Source organism: Vigna umbellata, chromosome 1 (assembly GCF_029865625.1).
Source record: "Vigna umbellata cultivar VRB3 chromosome 1, Vumbellata_1.0, whole genome shotgun sequence".
NCBI classification, from domain to species: Eukaryota; Viridiplantae; Streptophyta; class Magnoliopsida; order Fabales; family Fabaceae; genus Vigna; species Vigna umbellata.
Window position 1 is genome coordinate 3,114,707 of NC_142165.1, and position 6,057 is coordinate 3,120,763.

Consider the following 6,057-nt stretch of genomic DNA (forward strand, 5'->3'; position numbering starts at 1 on the left):
TATTAAACTCAAGTAGGACTGTCAATATTGAGGCAAAATAATCCCAAAAATACTTAGTTGTATTATAACCAATATAGAATAACCCTCTGTTACCAATAAGGTGCATTGGTATTTTAAAAGATAATGATTTTGATGATGCTGCAAGAGAAGAACTCGAAGAATGAAGTTGTAATTTATTTAAAATCACTTTTGTAGACTAAAAATGTATTAGGAATAACTTTGAACATGTAAACACTTAGAAATTTCTTGTCTTTAGGATATCTGCGCATATAATCGATTATTTGATGTAATAATCGATTATCACGAGCCTTTTTGAAAAATCATTGCTCTCGCAGATAATCGATTATTGCTTTAAATAATCGATTATCCTAGTCTGGATGAGAATTGCCCAAGTCTCGCAGATAATCGATTATTCCTCAGGATAATCGATTATCACTCTTTTGAAAACCCTGTAACGGACTTGAATAATCGATTATTACTTACAATAATCGATTATCACTAGCAATTGTATTGTGTCTTTTTAATTTCAGACCTGTTGGCTATATATAGTTGTCTAAAACCCTTAGAGGGTTTATCTAAGTCCCATAGAACTCCCATCTGGAATTCGGAGAAAGGAAGAAGGACTTTTAAGTTCTTGAACAAGGTCAAGTAGACGTAAAAGAAGTCGAAGGCGAAACTTTCCCGTCCGTGACATGCCCGCTCAGTCATCTGGCAGATGACAACTTGAAATTTGCTAGCATCTTCAGCCGCCTTGACGAAGCTAAGGCTTCTGACCAGGTGTAAGAGGGGAGGGCCAAAGTGGAAGGAGGAAGCGATTTCTTAACCTCGTGGGGAGCCCAATCGTAGCCGGCAACAGTAATTCAGTTTCTGGGTTGTCTGTCCCAAGCCCCGGCGAAGTCCACGATTATAATGGCTCGTTCATTGTCACTAGTTCCGAGGACGCGTGAGGTATCCTCACTGCTTGATTGACGGGACAGGTCACCGGCGGGGACATTTCGCTCATCGAAAGCACCCAAGGTAGAAGAGGAAGAAGTGGCAACCCTGTTGTCAGCGTACCCCTCGCCCTATCCTCCGGCAAAGTCAGAAGAAGCGCGGTGAGAAGACATTATCTACCTGAACAGATGAAGTATGAACTTTGAGAATAAGAAAGGTAGAGAAATCGTGCGGTTATCAGGAAGTTCGAGGTTAAAAGTGAAAAAATGGAGTAATCTTATCACTATATATAGGTGGTAAAGGCGGTTCACCCGGTTCATCTGGAGAGTCCAAAAGGAAAAGATCAAACAGTTCAAGCGTCGCGACATAACATTTACATCTTTTCCCGCCTATTTTTCACAGTCGTAATTTTTCGGCTTCTACTTTTCCCGCCATTTGGCAGACATTGAAAGGACGTGACAGTTGATGCGCCTGTCACGATCCAAGGCCCTAACCCGATCGGTGAAGACTTCGAAATCCTACGCAAACATTTAAAGACTTTGCTAGGGCTCGGGGGGCTTATGTTACTATGGGTCTGAATCTAGCCGATCGGTAAGGATGACAAATTGCAGAGTTAAGTTGCAATTAAATCGAGTGAGTGGATGTCCAAGAAAGCGTCCCACAACCGCTCGGTCCTGAAAACCGTTGAACAGAGTTAAGACGCAATTAATGTCACAACAACTACTGTTAAGTGGTTAAAGTCTGCATTAATGATCATTAAGAGGTAAATTAATTTGTCAGATTCCTTTAAACTCTATAAATAGGGGTTTACTTTCGAGGTAAAAGGACTTTTTACACATAATTGAATTATAAAAGACCTATGGAGATAAAATCTGACTTGAGCGTCGGAGTGTCTTCTGTAGGTCTCCCCCCTTTCGGTGCTTAATATTCTGGAACAAGGACGCTCGGTATACAAGACTTTTGAACTACAAGATCTATCGGATCATTGGAGCACGGAACAAGGGGAACGTTTGGTACGGATTCAACACAGGTGGTTGTCCTTGTCCCATTTCAGCATAAGCACATGTCACATAACCTAAGGAATACAATATTCTTGCATTGCTTATTGTAGTAAAGAAAAGGTAGGGAGTAAATAAGTTTTTAATCCTTACACTTTAACATGAAATTTTAATTTGTCATTGTCCAAACTTTGATATAATGTGGTTCACAAATTTTGAAAACGAATAGATATAGTCTTTGTAACCTAACAACATCACATTTGTTTTAGTCAAATAACGTTTCAAAGTGACATTTGAGTTGTTTTCACTGTTTGACATGTTCTAACTCAAATATCAGTCTATAGTTCATTTAAAATAAATTGATATCGTTGGATTAAGAGACTATATTTATTTATTTTTAAGGTTTAGATATCAAAATATATCAAAGTTTGAAACGTATATAAATTATAATTTCATGTTAAGAATATTTAATTTAATTTAATCCAATTTTTTACCATTAAAGAAAGGTATATATTGACCGCTTGGTCTTTGTTATTCATTTTTGTTATGTTGGATTTTCTTTCTTGTTCTTTAAAGAATTGACTCCATTATATTAGCATGTTATCTGTAAAATGGGATTGAATAAATCTTTAAAATGCTTTGAAATTGTTTTTATTAAGACACTTGTGAGTAAACATTCTAGAGAGATTATCTACTAGTTAAAAAAATTGTTTTGAAAATATTTTTATACAACTCGTGAAAGGATAACAATAGTTAATATGAGTGCAATAACATAGACAAAAAAATTTGACTTTTATATTTATTCACTCAGATTAAATTAAGTCTAATTTTCTTTTAAACAAACTCCTAAAGGTTTTATTATAAGTAAATATGTTAAATAAGTCTTCTCAGTATCATTTATAGCTTAGAATAGTATATAAAATCACCTTTATTTATTTCTCTGAATAAAAAATATAAGTATTTTTAACCTCATTTCTGATGTTTTAAATATTTTGTATTGCAATAAATATTAAATTTTACAAAAAGAAAGAAAAAAAACTTTGTAATACACACAGAGAACCTCACATAAACGTGTATATTTAAAAAAAAGGCACTCCATTTTAGTGTATAATTTGATGTCCACCTAAATTGCAAAACTTAGGTATATAATAATACCTAAGTTTAGTATGAATAATACTAAACTTTAGTATGATGTATAATTTAAAACGTGTATATATATTAAAAAAGAGTTACTAATCAAGCATGCTCATAATTCACATGAAGTCAATTCAAACGTCAATTGACATATAATAAAGAAATAGTTAGAAATACATCATATCATGAACAAGATTAGGCTGTGATTTCCAGATTACTCTAAGCCCCCACCAATACCAATAATGACGGATTTAACTTGTTCATAGATCCAATTTTTTTCCTTATTGAAGTTTATAAAAAATTAATTATCAGTGGATTATATGATATATATCACAAGTCCCCCTTTTTTTAATTACTTAAAGGATTTAGTTTAAATGCGTTGGTACAAACAATACATTCTTTTTATCAAAATTAAAAATATGCATTCTTTTGATGGACTCTTCATATTAAATTGTTGACTTTTATAACAAATATTTTAAAAGTCATAAATATGGTGATTTGACAGATCACAGTGTAAAAAGTTATTTCGATAATATATCATAGGTTTAATACTCAATTTTGTCCCCAGTTTGGTTCGAAAATCTCAATTTAGTCCCTCGTTAGAAAAGTAATTGTAATGGATCCTTACTTGTAGATTTGTGAGTCAAGTTAGTCCCTTCCATTAAATATAAGCAAACGGAGTTAATGAAATGATGATGTGGCAGTAATTAGTGGTTAGGTGTTGCTTACGTGGTATTAAACCTAAATTTATATATGAAATGGCGAAAACCCGAGGTTCCTAGCTCCTAAAAAACCGCATCCCCAGCTGTTACCGTACACCCTCACACATCCACCTTCACTCGCTACTCTTTTACTCTTCTTCTTCTTCTTCTTCTCGTCTTCGTCACCTTCGTTTCAATCACACCTTCTTTTTCAAAATCACATTCTAGGGTTAGGGTTTCCGCATTATGATGTGAAACGCTACCACGCCTCGTCCACCATCTCCTCCCAAACCCTCCCCTCCGCCGCGATCTCCGCTCCTCCTACCATGGGAAACTGCTGCAGATCCCCGACCGTCGTGGCTCGCGAGGACGTCAAATCGAGCTTCTCCAACGCAGACCACCATGGCAAGCGCGGTTCCGGGGTTGAGGTTGTCAAACAGAAGGCGCCGATCACGGTACTCGCTGGCGTGCCCATGGAGAACGTCGAGGACCGCTACCTCGTGGACCGCGAGCTCGGCCGCGGCGAGTTTGGCGTGACTTACCTCTGCATCGACCGTGACACGCGCGAGCTGCTCGCTTGCAAAAGCATCTCCAAGCGGAAGCTCAGGACGGCCGTCGACGTCGAGGATGTCCGCCGCGAGGTCGCCATCATGCGCTACCTTCCCAAGAGTCCCAGCATCGTGTCACTCCGCGAAGCCTGTGAGGATGACAATGTCGTTCACCTCGTCATGGAGCTCTGCGAGGGGGGTGACCTCTTCGACCGGATTGTCGCCCGCGGCCAATTTCTGAATAAAATCCTTTCTTCCCCAATTAAAAAATCATTTCTGAATCTTTCTTCCCTAATTTATTTCCTAATCCCTAATTTATTTCCTAATTAACCAACACGTAAGCACATTTTTTGACACCTAACCACTAATTACTGCCACATCATCATCCCATTAACTCCGTTTGCTTATATTTAACGGAAGGGACTAACTTGACTCACAAATCTACAAGTAAGGATCCATTACAATTACTTTTCTAAATAGAGACTAAATTGAGATTTGCGAACCAAACTATGGACAAAGTTGGCTATTAAACCTATATCATACTAAAGTATTATTTTACCAGTTTTTTTTTTTAATTTCTAACTATGATGTGTGAAGTTTTACAGCATTATCTAATCTTCATTAACACCATACGGAGTTAATTTATAGATATTTAGTACTATAAGTAAGTTCATTAATTACTTACTGTGATGATTTCTCATTAATATAAATACCAACCTTCACTTTTGAAGTGACGAGGTATTGTAACACCAATATGTAAAATTCAGTTTTCTGGAATGATTTCAGAAGTGGGCGACAGAAAATGACGATGTAGTTGTCACAGACAACATTTATAATGTTACATCTTACTTCATCAGCATTCAGCAAGAAGAAAAAAAGACAAGGAAGGAGATACGGTTTTTTTAACCCTGCATCAAAATAATGGTGCTTTTCATGAAGATATCTTTGGTCAGTGCTTTAGGCATAGGAACAAAATAACAGACTTCATACACCTGTTCCATATAGAGGATATCTCCGAAACAAATGTTCTATTTGTTTTTTTATATTTTTACATTAACTAAGGATATTTTTATATATATATATATTTAAAATTATTATAGAAATTTCCTTCAAACGTACTGATAATAATGAATAATGAAAAAAAGAGAAGAAGGAAACTGGTCTGGTGGGGTGATGAGCAAGCGCCAACGGAATCACGTGTAAGCGCCAACTTTTGAATAAAAAACTTTATAGAGTTCTTGAATAAGGTATGTTTGGTTAAACTTTTCATCCTTAAGTCGTAAGGGATTAAGGAGGTAACAGACAACAGAGAAACTATAACATGATTTGGCTTGGTTAGGTTAACAATAGTAAAATGACAACAATCATTTCTACGTTGGCTTTTTAGTTTGGTTTCTGTCCATTGTGTTTTAGAATTCGGTCTCTTAAACGTGTTCATTAGAACCATAATAAATCAAGGTCGTTTATACTTATAAATAGGATCGTTTTTCATGAGAGCCACGAAAGTTCAACCTGACAAATATGTTTGGACACAATCGTAGTCAAGAGAAAGGAAGCTGGCACACAAGTAAATTAATTAACGATGATATAGCATGGAGTTGTTGTAATTAATTTGGTCCAGCTTGGAACTAATCTCATGGGTCGAAGTCAAAAAAATTTATATAGTGCCAAAAAGTCTATATAAAAAAGTTCATTGAATTAAAATAACAACAAAAACTTAATGGGTAAAGACAATTTCACATG

General features: G+C 35.9%; 1 pseudogene; it reads left to right on the plus strand.

Moving 5' to 3' along the window:
* Positions 1 to 4,092: 4,092 nt before the first annotated feature.
* LOC148204412 (calcium-dependent protein kinase 13 pseudogene) lies at positions 4,093 to 4,644 on the plus strand (annotated as a pseudogene).
* The last annotated feature ends 1,413 nt before the right edge of the window (positions 4,645 to 6,057 follow it).